Source organism: Nyctereutes procyonoides, unplaced genomic scaffold (genome assembly GCF_905146905.1).
Source record: "Nyctereutes procyonoides isolate TBG_1078 unplaced genomic scaffold, NYPRO_anot_genome, whole genome shotgun sequence".
NCBI lineage: Eukaryota > Metazoa > Chordata > Mammalia > Carnivora > Canidae > Nyctereutes > Nyctereutes procyonoides.
Genome location: NW_026575117.1, coordinates 23,019,550 through 23,034,323, shown reverse-complemented (window position 1 = coordinate 23,034,323; position 14,774 = coordinate 23,019,550). Strand labels below are relative to the sequence as shown.

Sequence of the window (14,774 nt, the reverse complement as noted above, 5' to 3'; positions counted from 1 at the left end):
TGGGAGCGTGGGGAGCATGAGCAGCTTGAAGTTTATGGCCAGTCACAGGCCCCTCACAGGAAACGAAGTTCTCTCATTTTTCTCCCTGCTGCCTGTGGCAGGGCTGTCCAAACTGAAGGACTATACAGATGAGGCACCTGCAAAGCACCAGGCCAGATGTGGTGAGGAAACCAGAGAGGGGACCAAAGGCCCACAAGGCTGTGGGGTGTCTGCTAGAGGGCCATTGCGTCATGGCGAAGACCAAGAGCATTCCAGGTCATCGGGCAATCCCAAAGGGGCACCCCAGAGAAAATTGTGAGGCCTCAGATCCCCGGAGCCTTCCTCGGCCCGGCACACCTCCCTGACGGATGCTTCCAGGGAGAAGAAAATGCACAGGCTCCCTTCTGGCCGGGGCTGGGAGCTTGATCAAATTCAGACACACACACCCATGCACACTCAGCAGTAAATTCAGAGCCATGGAAATCAAACCTTCCGCTCACCGAAAGGCCAGCGGAGAAGCAGCCGCAGCCTCAGTCCCGGGCTCCGGCTCGCAGCCACCGTCTCCTCACATGCTAGCTGCCAGGCAGAGCTATAAAATGTGCCTCTACTTAATTTTTCCATGGACACAACCCCAGATGGGAGGAGAGGCAGTTCTGAAGTCTCATAACGTCTCCGCTGTGGCCCACAGCTGGACTTGGGGGAGGAGGAGTATCTGGGCATCCAGCTTGCCACCTCCTGTAATGTCGCTCCGCCAACACCTTTCCAAGGCCCGGTGTGGTGGCGGAGTAAGTTCTCATTCAAACTGACACGGGCTTGGAGTTCCGTGCAAATCGCTTACATCTGCTTGGCCACATCTCAGACAGGTAGTTTAGAGAGAGAAGGAGGGCAGTGTTGGCCCACTTCTGGAGGGCCCGGAGCTGTGTGCTCAGGAGTCGGGTGCCATGCTGGGAGCAGCCAGCGGGGTACGAAATTCCCCAACGGAATTGAGGGGGGAAAAACAAAACAAGACAAAACAAAACAAAACAACACATCAGGGCAAGAGGGGACGGTAGAGATTCCATCCCAGGCCTGGCTGGTGGAACTGGGGCACCCGAAAGGGGGTGGGGATGGAGGGGGGAGAAGGTTGGCCTGGAGGAACCAGGGCAGTGGCAGAGTCTGGGGGCACACACACACACGCGCACACCCCAGCCAAGCAGGGTGCGGGCACTAACCAACCTCATGCATTCGGTAATCTCTTCTCACAGCTAGGAGCTGGCCAAGCCCCTTGGCTCCCCACCCCACCCACCCCACCCCACCCCACCCCACCCTACCCCACCCCGGCTTGGCAGCGTCCCCCGGGCTTCCTGCGGCTGCGAGCGCTCCCCGACATCAAAGCCGCCGCCGTCGGGAGCCGAGCAGGGCGCAGGCACCAGCCAGGGGAGCGGCGGCTCCGGGCAGGGCCCGGGAACCCAGGCCTGAGGGTGCCCCCCTCCCCCTGAGCTTCCCCTGCGGCCGCGGCGCCCTTACGAGGCAGAAGCCACGTCTGCCCTCCGGCGGGCCGAAGCCTGAGCATCCCCCCGGGCTAGATGCGGACTTTTCGCCCGCTGCGGGGGAGAGAGCAGCCCCGCCGCCCCCACTCCGGGGCACGTCTTGCTCTTCGTTTCTTATCTTAAACGAACCCCCGAACCATTGGTTGGCTCAGGTCGCCCCGCAGCTGGGAGCCGGGAAGTGTGTTCAGAGAAAAGGGGTGGGAAGGGGGTGCCCGGGCCGAGGCGCCCCGAAACCCGCGGGGCGGGGCGGGGCGGGGCGGGGCGGCGGATGCAGTCGGCAACCTGTGCGGCGCCGCGGGCAGGGTCTGTGGTCGCCCCCGCCGGCCCGGGCTGGGTCGCGCCTCGGCTGCTGCCGCGAGGGAGGGAGGGAGGGAGGGAGGGAGGGAGGGAGCGGCCCCCGCGCCCCCCGCGCCCCCCGCGCCCCCGCCGGCCCCGCGCGTCCTACCTGACTCGCCGCGGGCTTCCCTGCGAGCCCCGCTCCGGGCTGCCCGGCCCCCGCCCGCCGCCGGGCCGCTCCCCTCTGCGCGCCGCACGCCGCGAGCGCCGGCCCTGGGGGCCCCGGGGGGGGAGGAGGCGGCCCCGGGCGCGGGAGCCGCTCGGGGGGCGCGGGGGGGGGAGGCGGGGAGCGCTCCGGGCCACGAGCGCGCGCGACCCGCAGACTCAGGCCACCCCCGGTGAGACAATAGCGGGAGCCGCGGGCGGGAGCGGGGAAGCCATGTCCCGGGGGCCCGGCGCACTGCTCGGCGGCGGAGGCGCGGCCCGCCCGGCCCGACAGGCACCCGACAGGCACCCGCCCGCCGCCCGCTCCGCCCGCTCCGCCCGCTCCGCCCGCTGCACCCGCAGCGCCCACTCGGCTGCGAGCGCGGGCGCGGGCGGGGCGGGGCGGGCCCCGGAACCCGGGCCGCCTCCCCCTCCCTCCTCCCTCCTCCCCCTCCCTCCTCCCCCTCCCTCTCCTCCTCCCCTCCCCTACCTCCTCCCCCTCCCCCTTCCTTCCCCCTCCCCCTCCCCTCCCCTCCCCCTCCTCCCTTCCCCCTTCCTTCCCCCTCTCCCTTCCCTCCCCTCCCTCCTCCCCCTCCCCTCCCCCTCCCCTTCCCTCCTCCCCTTCCTCCTCCCTCCTCCCCCTTCCTTCCCCCTCCCCTCCCCTCCCTCCTCCCCCCCTTCCCCTCCCCCTCCCCCGCGGCCGCCCCAGCGTGCTCGGGAGCCGGCGGCCGCGCTGCGCTTCCCACTGGAGCGAGGCTCCTGCCGGCGGCCGCGACTCTCCCCTGCGGCCACCCCTCCGCTCGCGGTCAGACGACGCCCGGTGGTCCCGCTGGAAACGAACGGCCCGTCGGTGCCAGGACTTTCCCGCCGGGGTCATCCGGGTCGCGGCGCCCGCGAAGGCCCCCACCTGGAGGGCGGAGGCGGGGGGCGCTGTCCCGGCGCGGAGCGCTCAGCCGTGCGGGGCCTTCTCGGCCCAAGCGCCCCGGCGCGACCTGAACCCCGGAGGGCCGCGACCCCAGGGGGAGGACGGTGCTGCAGGGCCCTCCGACCCGACCGTGGCAGGGGGAGAACCCACTTCGTCCATCACTAGGCTGCAGGTTTAGAATTTGGACCCTTGGGGCTGTCTCTGAGCAGTGGTCTCTGGAAGAATTTTCCTAAAGACTCCACCCGAACACACCCGAACACTCACACACACACACGCATCGAGGATGGCCAGCTCCTCATTTGCGTTTGCTTTGCATAGTAACCGTGAGCTTTGATCTCAAAGTACAGTTTCCTCAAAACTTGAGTTAGTTCTTCCCCCCTCCTCCCCCCTCCCCCACCTGCGGGGCCCTCCTTCCTTACTGAGGATCAACACCTGCTTCCCAAGCCTCCCTCCCCTACAGTTCCCCTTCAGCTATCAGGGTCTCCAGGCTCCCAAACTCCTTTGGAAGCCGGAGACTCCCCAGCCAGGGCTTCCATGGAAACGCCTGCCGACCTACCCCTTTCCTGGTCTCAAGGAAATATTTGTTAAAATGCTACTGTTTCCGTCTGTTTAGGGTTTACTAGGGTTAAAAAAAAAAAAAATGTCAGGAAGACCTCTGAAATTTCCTCATTAATACAGAATTGCACAAAAACCCAACACGATTCTTAGATTCATAGAGTTATAGAAACTGAAGAGACTCCAGAGCTCAGTAAGAGGATATTTATTAGGAAGGGAGTTTGATTAGCCAGAAGTCCTACAGGGGGAGGAAGTGTAAAAAGTGAGTTCACACGTCAGGACTTCTTGGGATATTGTTTTGTTCTCATGAAAGATGAAATCTAAGCGAATGCAAAGGACCCTTAATTGTAGGTGACCCTGAGCAAGACAGGAGGAGGAGAGGCCCATGAAAGGGGAGACTCAAGCCTGTGTTTCTTCTCTCTGCCCTCCGCCGTGTGACCGGGTAGTCCACTCCACCCTCGAGCATCAGTAATAATATCAGCTTCGCTTAAACCACTCGGGGCTTTTGTGAAGAGCAAATGAGAGAATGTATGTGAACCATTCCGATGACTATAGACAGAATGCTCTGCACGGACATCAATCATAATGGAAATGTGATCCCATTCCTAATCCTCAAGAGCCACAGGGGATAAAAACACTCACTCACTCACTCACTCACTCATTCATTCATTCATTCATTCACTCATTCACCACTTGTCCACAGTATAAATATCTGTGACCCTGTCATCAGGCTAAGCTCAGAGGCCTGAGAGAACAGAGTGACCTAGTGGCTGGAGTGAAAATTTCCCAAATGGAGAGCTAACAGGAAATAGGGTCGAGCATTTTATCAGAGACTTTATAATGCACTTTGGAACGGAGAAAAATATTTCCTTATAAGAGAAACCAGGGCATGCCAAAAAATTTAGGTTTGTTTTTTTTTTTTTTCCCCCTGCAGGTGACAGAGAACCCAGGGTATAGACAAGTGGAGCTGGGAGTGATATGATCAGAAAAACCTTCTGGCATATTGCATAAGAGGATTTGGAAGATGCTCTGTGTATCTTCCCTTTGCTGCTGCAGACTCAATATTGGCTCTCTGGCTTCTAGTAGGGGATGGCCCCTGGGAACCCTGGCAGGAGTTTGGAAGGAAGGAGGTCGAATAGGTCTGAATATTTGTTTCTCAGGATTTCCCTCTCTTTGGAGTCACTGTGGGCCGGCTGCCACCCTCAACCAAAGTTCACAGCTCCCTCTGGGTGGTTCCCTCTCCCTCCCCTCTTTTCTCAATTCAGATATCTCAATTGCCTTCTCTGGCCTGGGGGTGAAAATTTGCTTTCCTGCTGGCCCTAAAGTACTGCACGCTATTCCTGTGGCTTTCCTTTACCCTGCTGACCCTTTGTAAATAGTATCTTCAAAGTGGAGAGTGCCATTTGCTTCCTGCCACGTTAGGAGTACAGGATGACAGCTCAAGGAAGCTATGGCTACATTCAGAGTTGCAAGATCAGAGAATCTCAAAAACTGGGCCAGGGCTGTGACAGTGAGGACGGAAAGGAAAGGACAGACATACAAGATGGTTAGGAGGTCAAATCAATCATATTTGATTATAGATGTAATGTCGGTAGTGGGCAGAGGGATCTAGAATCACTCTCCACTTGATGCCATGGGAATTAGTGGCAGATGGTGCCGTGGACCAAGTGGGGGACTGGAGTAAGACAGGGCCCAGGTGTTGGGGGAGCGAACATAAGTTTGATTTTGGACATGTTGGGTTTGAAGCATCTGTGGAATGTTTAGTTGAGGATGTCTAGCAGAATGGATTTATGAAACCAAAATCAGAGCAGAGGTATAGACAGGTGATGGCAATTTTGGATTCTTTGGATAATAGATGGTTGTGAAGCTGTGGGCATGTGTGAGATTACCTAGGTGGGCGCAACAGAGAAAGGGCCCTGCCAAAGAAACTGAGAAGAAACAACCAGGTTGATAGGGAACATCTGAGACCACAGGGTATCAGAAAGGAGGGTGGGAGGAAACGTCAGTGAAGTGACCAGAACACAAGTTTGGCAGAAGGGCAGGGCTAGAAAATGCCCTTTGCATTAACAGGAAAGTCACTGGGATGCTGGTATGAGAACAGTCACAGTTAAACCAGGCTCCAGTGGGTTAAGGAATAAAAGAGACACATGAGGACATTGAAGCTTCTTTCTAGAAGCTTGTCAATTAATGGAAACTATAAAGCAGTGGATAGGGGGTGAGGAGTGCAGGATCAAAGGGAAGATTTTTGTGATGGCTTTTTCAGATCGGAAGAGCTTAAACATACTCAGATGTTGAAGGGAAAGACCGAGGAGGTAGAGGATTAATAAAAACTGTGACAGAGCAGATGGACACACAGGGGGTGGATGGGAGGAATGGGGTTGCTTGGGATATCTGAGAGGAAGGGTGCACAAGCAGGTACTTGCATAGGTTGGTAAGCCTAGAGGTGAGGAGTTAACTGGTAGCCACCTGATGGTCTGTAAGCAATCTCCTGAAAGAGAAGGGGTCAAGCTGGGCTTGAGGACTTGATGAATGTAGATATGGTTAAAATAGCCACCAAAAGGGATGAGAATGGTGGCTTCTTAGAGAAATGGAATTGTCGGCAGAAGCAAGGATGTGGCTGGAATCAGGTATTCTGATACATAGTGGAAGTGATATTTACATTTTCATCCTTTTCTTCTGCCGCCCTGGGAAGACCAGGTGTAGAATGTTAAGTTGGGGCTGGGGTAGGATGTTGCAGAATTGGTACAGTTGGAGGATAGAGGGGAAAGGAGGTTCCTGACGAAAAAGGAGGTGTCCAAGGAGTGACACAAAGCTGGAGAAAGACTGTGAATCTTGAGGAAGGGAGCTTAGGGGCCTGGCTACCTCTAGTTTTGCTTCCCTCCAATTTCTTCTTCAATACCTCAGCCAGAATGATCTTTCTAAAGCAGACACCTGCTTCCCTTGCTTAATTTTTATTTATTTATGATAGTCACAGAGAGAGAGAGAGAGAGAGAGAGAGCAGAGACACAGGCAGAGGGAGAAGCAGGCTCCATGCACCGGGAGCCCGACGTGGGATTCGATCCCGGGTCTCCAGGATCGCGCTCCGGGCCAAAGGCAGGCGCCAAACCGCTGAGCCACCCAGGGATCCCCTTCCCTTGCTTAATTAACATCAAGTAGCACAGAAGCTCTGTGAGGGCAGGGGTTCTTTAGTTTTTTTTTTTTTTTTCTCTCTCTCTCTCTCTCTTTAGTTCTTAAACTTCTGTATTCCCAGAGTCTGGAACAGTGCCTGGCACATAGAATGTGCTCAATAAAATTTGTCAAATGAATGAATGGATGACTCCACATAACTCTTGGATAAAGCTCAAACTCTTTAAGAAGGTCAACAAGGCCTCTCATAATCTGGCCCTTGCCTTTCACTGTAGCCTCAGAGGACCGAGACTTTGTCTTGTTCATCCTTGTATCCTCAAAATAGCACCTACCATATAGTGGGCACTTAATAAACGTGCGTTGAGGGGAACCTGGGTGGCTCTGTAGGTTAAGTATCTACCTTCAGCTCAGGTCATGATCCTAGGTCCTGGTCCCAGGGTTCTGGGATCAAGTCTCACCTACTCATCCAGGAGCTTGTCCTCCCTCTCCCTGCCACTCCCCCTGCTCATTCTCTCTCTCTCTCTCTGCAAATAAATAAAGAAAATCTTAAAAAATAATAATAAATGTGGGTTGAGTGAATAACTCCCTCCCTCATTCCAATGAAAACTCCATGTTGTTTCTGGAATACATGTGATTCCCACCTACCGGTCATTCTACAAGCTCTTCCAACTGCTTGGAAAGGGCCTCCTACCCCAAACCCCACCTCTGTTGCCCTTCCCCTTGTGTGGCTGTCTTTCTACATGGTAAGCAGAATAATGGCCCCTGCAAAAGGAATAAATGTCTGCTTCCCAATTCCTGGAAAGTGCAAATATGTTATCTTACATGACAAGAGGATTGTGCAGATGGGATTTCATTAAAGACTGAGATGAAGAGATTAGCCTAGATTACCCAGGTGAGCCCAATCTAATCACATTAGTCCGTGAAAAGCAGAGCACCTTCCCCCGGGTGAAGTCAGAGGGAGATGTGGTGATGGAAGAATGGTAAGAGGGATACAACACTGCTGGCTTTTAAGTCGAAGGATTGAGGTCCTGAGCCAAGAAATGTGAATAGCTTCTGGAAACTGGAAAAATGCAAGGAAACAGATTCTTCCCCGGAGCCTTCAGAAAGGAACACAGCCCTGTTGACACAGTGATTTCTGCCTCGTGGGCCCCGTGGTAGAATTGTGATCTACAGAATTGTGTTAATCCACTAAATGTATGGTAATTTGTTACAGCGGCAATAGCAGACTAATACACCCTACAATTAACTTTCCAGAAAGCTACCCTAGAGTGCCTCCTGAGCAGGTCTAAATACACCCAAGAGCTGCCTGGATTGTAACACTAATCACAGAGTGTCAAAACTACTTGTTTGCTTTTTCTCTGAATTGGGGAGGGGACAGAAGAGGGTAATTCGACTATAAGCTACTTAAGGACCCGGCGCTCTCTGTTGGGTTTACCTTTGAATTTCTAGAACTGATTTATTGCCTGATCCACAGCTGGTTTCAATAAATACTTGGTGAATGTGTGAATGAATGAGGACCTGGTTATTAGTCCGGGAGCAAGTGGTTGAAATGAATGAAAGGAAAGGGTGTGTGAATCTGTGCTGTGTTCTCTCAGGGCTCTGTTCTGGGCTAGGGTTTATCTGTAAAACAATTTTAAGCTAAAATCGCAAAAGGCAATGTTGGCACCATTTCCACTTAAAAATCCTGCAGTAGACTCCTCAAAAAGATCCAAATATTTTTGAAAGGTGAACAGATGTTGTAGATGGGGTAGGGGAGCTCTGTAAATATTCGGTGGTCAGATTGACTTCTTCACTTCCATTGAATCCCACTGGCCTTGACATCAGTCCTGTTTTTCTCTTACATCTTTTCACTGATCCAGGACATTTGAGGGCTGTCTGGTCCAGGGAGTATTTATCCTGGTGTCTGAGCTGTTGGTGCTGTTCAGGATTGTTGGGCTGCTAGCTTCCCTGTATGCTCAGAGAGAAGAGGGGTGGGAGGGCTCACTGGAACCCCAGGCTGCTCTCACTTGGTTTGGGGTCTCCAAACAACCTCTCTGTACCATGCATCTCCCTGGCACCTTGTAATGGTCTTAACTCCAGAGACTCTATACAATGATGGTGGTAGACTGGGCTTTGTGTAGGCAGCGACACTGGGCATTGGTTTGGGAAACCCTGGGAGAGCCTCCCCAAATTAAACCTTTCCTCCTGACTTAAATCCCGCCGCCGTTAGAGATGTGCCGTCTGGCTCTTCAATACAATTGTATTCAATGCACAACTATCCATGTGCTTTCCCTGCCTTGTGCCACTGTGGGACTCTCAGGATGAGGAAGACACAAAAGACCTCACCGTGTAAGGCGGCTGCCCCCAAGTCCCTGTGAAAACACTTTCCACTCCAAGGTGTAACTCCTGAGGGCAGCTGCAGGGAGAGGACTGTGGTGTCAGGATTCAGGATGATGTCACTGAGAGGGCAAGAAGTGGGAGAATCGCGAGACCTCCCTTGCTCTACAACTTTTTCCTGCTCTGATGCGGAGCCAGTGGTGATTTTCCAAGACAGAGGAGTCTGGTGAATGGGGAGAGGGGTGGGGGTGGAGGTGGGGGGAGTGGAGGGGTTGTGGCAGGTAAAAATGATCCGTCTACAAATCAGTGGGAAAACACCTGAGACTAACTTAACACCATATATGAGCTGTACTAAATTAAAATAAAAACTCATTTTAAAAAGGACAAATTAGTGGGGGAAAGAATGCTTAAGAAACGTGGGGCGGGGTCCCCAATATAGAATCTGTGGGTTTGGACTGCCCTCTACCGGGGGGATTAAGTTAGTTCGTGGGGAGTGAGAAGCTTGAAGAAACTCCAGGAAGGGTCAACTAAATAGTGCAAGGTGGCACTCCTGCCCATGTGTGTGGAAAGGCAACGTGGGGATAAGCAGATTCAGTTCCTGCTCCCTCAGGTGGGACATTGCAATGTTAACAAACCAGACTTTTTGATTCAACTTTCCAACTTTGCTGTTGCCTATATGATGTAGTTTTTTTTTCTCAGGCCTGAAATAAACCTGGTCAGCTGTCTCCCGCCCATCTCTACCTCCCTCCATTTCAGCCACAGTAACCCGTTCACCATCCTTCGGACCCAATTTACACTCCCCACTTTCCTTCAGGGCCTACTGTTTTTCTTCCCACTGTGCCTGGTTCACTGCTGTGGAAATAGCAGGTACTCCATAAGCAAATTGACGGGTCAATCTCATTCCATCTGTTCAACTTTTAACAGCGGGTTTATTATCCTGAAGGAAAGGGAATAAAGCCACTGGAGGAAAAAAAAAAAACAAAAAACAAAAAAACTTCAAGGCCCTCTGTTCCTTCCCTATTAGGGATCCTGGACAGATACTGTTTCCCTTCCTTAAAAAGAAATGGTGTAATGCATTTCCGTATCTCATTCATAAAAACAGAGCAAGAAGTTTTTGCATTTAACAAAGTGGGTGCTCAAGAAATGTCTGAATAAGTGAAAGACAAATGTCTGCTGGCTCATTACAATTGACTCTGTGGACCTCTGACAGTTACTTGCTTGAATCGAACTCTGACCATGTGCTTTTCTTGCTGAAAACTCGAGGGCCACCATCCTTGTTGTATAGTCCAGGCCTTTCTATCCATGCTCATCTCCTGCCATGCTGTACTTGATCCTTATTACTGCATTTGTCACTTTGTTAAAGTGGTTTGCTTAAGGGTCTGCCTTCTTTCCCAGGCTGTGAGCAAGATCTGTGCCCTGTTTATCTTCTACTCTAGAGCTAGCGCAGGACCTAAGGCGTAATAGGGTGATCAATAAATGCCTGTTCAGTCATATCATTTCTTCCTGTTGCATTTTGAGTCCATTCCTTCTAATTTTATTTACAATGGGAAAAGCAATAGCATGGTAAAACTTTAGAGGGTATCCTACAGGTCAACCAATCAATTCCCTCATTTCATAGATATGGAAACTCAGGCCTGCTCAGGCTCACATAATTTGTGGGTCTTTGTTCTAAAAGAATCAGACAATTGTAGGAAAGAAATCCCTCCAAGCGAGGCTGAGCTATTTTATTATTCATTGTGTTCAGAAGCCTCAAGTTCCCAGAAATAAAAATGAATTCCCTTATCAAGTCTTCAAAATTTCATGATCCTGTGTTCCACACCCTATGTGTCAGGGCTGATGAAACTGATCTTAGGGAAAACTAGGCTGATCTGGAGGTTTTTATTCCTAATACTCCATGTTGCTCCCACTGCGCCACACTAATACTGGTTGAGGATGGCTCATTTTGTGAGTCTGACTTGAAAACTGCCACTTGCCTGGGAGGTGGGGAGAGGCAAAGCTTCAACCGAAGCCTGAACTGAAAGTCTAAGTTCCTTCTCTCTCAATCTAAATTTGGACTCACCTTCCCACCGTTACTTCTATTTTCTCATATTAGCTCCTGTATTCATGAATCAAATTCCTTCTTTTGTGCTGAGGAATGCTCATCTAACAGCTACATCGTCTGGCGAAGGGCAATGTATTTTTCATTAAGGGGAAAGATACTGTAATCTGGTTCTGCGGAATAACGAAAATTAAGAGGTCCTATCTGCAAAGTGATAGATGGAAGACAGAAGAATTGTAGTAAAAAGAAGTTGCGGTTCTGTCTGAAAGTTTTCATGTTGGTTGCCTTGTCTTGTAAGTTATTACCATTTCGTTTCAGTTTTGTAGATTTTGGCAATTAATCAAACATGAAATATGAAAGAACTCGAAGGACACATGTCTTAAGTAAACGGAGAAAAAGGATAGAAAAAGTACATGTTTGTTTCTCTTTACCTTGCTGATAAAAGCACTTTAGGTGTGTTTCGCCAGAGAAGTAATTTATTAGAATTATATCAAGTGAACAGAAGAGCAAGCCTCCCTCGGAGCGCCCGGATAGCTCAGTCGGTAGAGCATCAGACTTTTAATCTGAGGGTCCAGGGTTCAAGTCCCTGTTCGGGCGTTCGTGGCTTTTTGCCCCTTGCTGGCATTACCAGATTACTACCAAATGAGATTCTCCTGATGAAGCACATTTCCACTTCAAGTTGAACTCATTTTTTCATTGCTTTTAGAAAATGCAAGGTCAATGTGTTCTCAGGGAAAGAAAAACTAACTATATAAAAAAATCACTTAATTTTTTGGCAAATATGGAGGTTTTTGCACAGTTGTTTCCCGTTGAGATGGAATTTGTGTTTCTCAGCTTGTTAATAAGTGAAGGAAAAAAAATAAAGGCGAAAGTTAAAGCAAAGCGCCCGAACAGGGACTTGAACCCTGGACCCTCAGATTAAAAGTCTGATGCTCTACCGACTGAGCTATCCGGGCTCTCACGAGAAAGGGCTCCTACTACAATGCCTTACATAAGAATAAAGAACCTTGTGTAATCGATTTCCACTACCTATATTTCGTGAAATTGTTTTCAACCCAAGAAAGCTCAGGATTCACACAACAAAGAGAAACAGAAGACTTAAATCATGTACTTTTCACCAGCGTAAGCAGGTACCTCAGAATTATGAGGTATTCATAGGCCCCCAAACCATTATTACATAGGTTTCTTTGATTTGCAGTCTCTCTAAATAGGTCCAGGATTGAGAGGACGCAAGCTGTATCACTTTTGAAGCATTGCGGTAGCATCAGATCTATTTTTGCTATTAGTAATAGGGCGGATATTCGTTCTAAAACTGATCGGAAAGCAGAAAAGAAAGAGTCTAAGAGAGAATACAAATATACTGCTCGGAAGCTACTGGGTTAAACTGCGTAGTGTGGAGTGGTAGAAAGGACTCTGCAGAGGGATAGGACAGTGTGATTGTCCTGTATGTCGCTTGAAGACGTCCAAGTAAGTTTTAAGTGACGCAAAACCCTGGAGGAAGTCACCAGCCATGACTCTGGGGGCAGGAGCCTCGCAAGCTAGAAAGACAGGAAGCTGAACGTACCGGCAGAGAGATTTTATTGATCAGAGATAGCATCGGGGGCTCTTCTCTTCCACAGCCGTCAGTAATCTGAGCTCTGCCTTCTGCTACAGGGCTGGCCTTGAGAATTACTCACCAGGGGGTTGAGCGTGGGACTCTATAAAGAATCTCCCTTAATCCCATCTGCTTAATTCCAACACTCGAGGAGTGATTGTTCTGGACCAGAAATTTCACTTTTAGGAATTTGTTAAAAATATGTTAAGTGTTGAAGTATAGATCGTGTCAGAATGCTAGAAAGAGCAGAATCTGTAGTCTGTTCTTGTTACATCTTTGCCATTAAGTCTTTGTGACTTCATAATTGCTTATTTTGCCATTTTTCCAATAAGTTGTTTTCCTCTATAACATGACTATTAATAGCTACACAATAATCCATGTATTAAGGCTGTACCATAATTCATATAGCCGTTATGTCATTTGCAGTATTTTCCAATTAAAATGCCATGATGATCCCCCCCCTACGTGTAATTCTTTTTATGCAGCTCTGATTATTTCTTTAGGACAAATTCAACACTTAACATATTTTTAACAATTTTTAAATCAAGGTATACTTGACATATAACATTAGTATCAGGTGTACAACACAACAATGCCGTATTTGTATATATTGCAAAATGGTCACCACAATAAATCTAGTTAACGTGTTACCATACAGAGTAACAAGTTTTTTTTTCTTATAATGAGAACTTTCAAGATCTACTCTCTTAGCAACTTTCAAATAAGCACTATAGCATTATTAATGATAGTGAATGTGCTGTATATAAGGCTTAACATATTTGACTGGATTGGAGGGAGATGTAGAGAATACTGAAAACTAACAATGCTTAATTCCAGACAAAAAGAATCACTTCATCCCCTAAGTAATGGGGAATTATTAAAAGTTTGGCTCATTTATGTTCCACTTAGTCAAAGGAGCACACTAAAAACAATGACAAGGACTATCACATCAAATGTTCTCTATAAGAATCACATTGCCAGAATTAATCATCTGTCCAGAGCTGAGCTAATGGGCAGATTTCTAAAATTGGCTGTGTGCAGACAGGATGCTTAGCCATTAAATTAGGTATATTAGACTGCCTTTCTTTTGCTCAACACTCTTTGATTTTCCCCTACTACTTTATGGAGAGACACATGGAACTTTTTACATGCAAACCACAATTATTATCTACAATTCTCTAGTAGCCACATTAAAAAAGGTAAAAAGAAACATATGAAATTAATTTTGATTATATGTTTTACTTAACCCAATATATCCAAAATATTATTTTCATATGTAATCAATATAAGACATTATTAATGAGATACTTTACAGTATTTTTTTCCTACTGAGCCTTTGAAAGCTGATGTGTATTTTACACTTATAACACATCTCTATATGGAGTAGCCACATTTCAAGCCATGTGTACCTGGTGGATATTGCACTGGGTACTGTGATTCAGTACCATGCCAATCATTTGACTCTATAACCAAGTTTGATCAAAGTAGATTATTTTCAGTTTTAAGACCGTCTCTTCTAAATTCCTTGTGTTTTTCCTTTCTTCATTATTTGTGCCATGTTTCTTCAAATGACTTCTCCCATTTCTGCCTCTTTAAATCCCATGCATTTTTTTAAGATCCTACTCAAATGATTCCTCTTCTACAAAACCTTCAATGATTGTGTTAAATAGGCAGGAAAGATTAATTCGAGACACTAGAGATAGGCTCACATTTATATTCAGTAGAGCCACACATTTATTTTTCAAATTGAAAAAATAAAATTGCATCTCCATGTTACAACATGCACAAAAATCGATTTCAGATGAGTCAAAGGCCTAAATGTGAAAAGTGAATCTTTAGAACGTCTAGGAGAAAATATATGAGAGTATCTTTATGACCTCCAAATAGGGAAGAATTTCTTAAATAAAAAAAAAAAAAAGGAAGTGAAACTAAAGAAAATAATAAATCTGACTCCATTAAAAAACTTCTGTTCATCAAGTCATTAAGAGTGAAAACAAGTTATAGATTTAAAGATTTATTCATAATACATATAATCAAGAAGGATTAATAACCAGATTTGGCAGAGAACTCCAAAAATCAGTAAAGACAAACCAATAGAAAAATGGGCAAAAGACACGGACGGGCAATTCATAGGTGAGTAACCATGGTTGATAAATAGGAGAAAACACTCAGTCGTACTAATAATCATGGAACCGCCATGTAAATCAAACCACCATGAGAAATTCTCACATC

General features: G+C 48.4%; 1 protein-coding gene and 2 non-coding genes across 4 annotated transcripts in view; 1 reads left to right on the top strand and 2 right to left on the bottom strand.

The window, feature by feature from the left end:
* PIK3C2B (phosphatidylinositol-4-phosphate 3-kinase catalytic subunit type 2 beta) overlaps window positions 1–2,306 on the bottom strand; it is a 66,780-nt gene extending 64,474 nt beyond the window's left edge. For both annotated transcript variants that reach the window (XM_055334115.1, XM_055334114.1), the window contains exon 1: window positions 1,954–2,306. The gene's annotated coding sequence lies outside the window, so the exon portion shown is untranslated. The remainder of the gene's footprint in view (window positions 1–1,953) is intronic.
* A 9,166-nt stretch (window positions 2,307–11,472) lies between these two features.
* On the top strand, window positions 11,473–11,545 carry TRNAK-UUU (transfer RNA lysine (anticodon UUU)). Its single transcript has one exon. It is a non-coding gene; the product is annotated as a tRNA-Lys (tRNA).
* Window positions 11,546–11,831: 286 nt separating this feature from the next.
* Window positions 11,832–11,904, bottom strand: TRNAK-UUU (transfer RNA lysine (anticodon UUU)). Its single transcript has one exon. It is a non-coding gene; the product is annotated as a tRNA-Lys (tRNA).
* Between the last annotated feature and the right edge of the window lie 2,870 nt (window positions 11,905–14,774).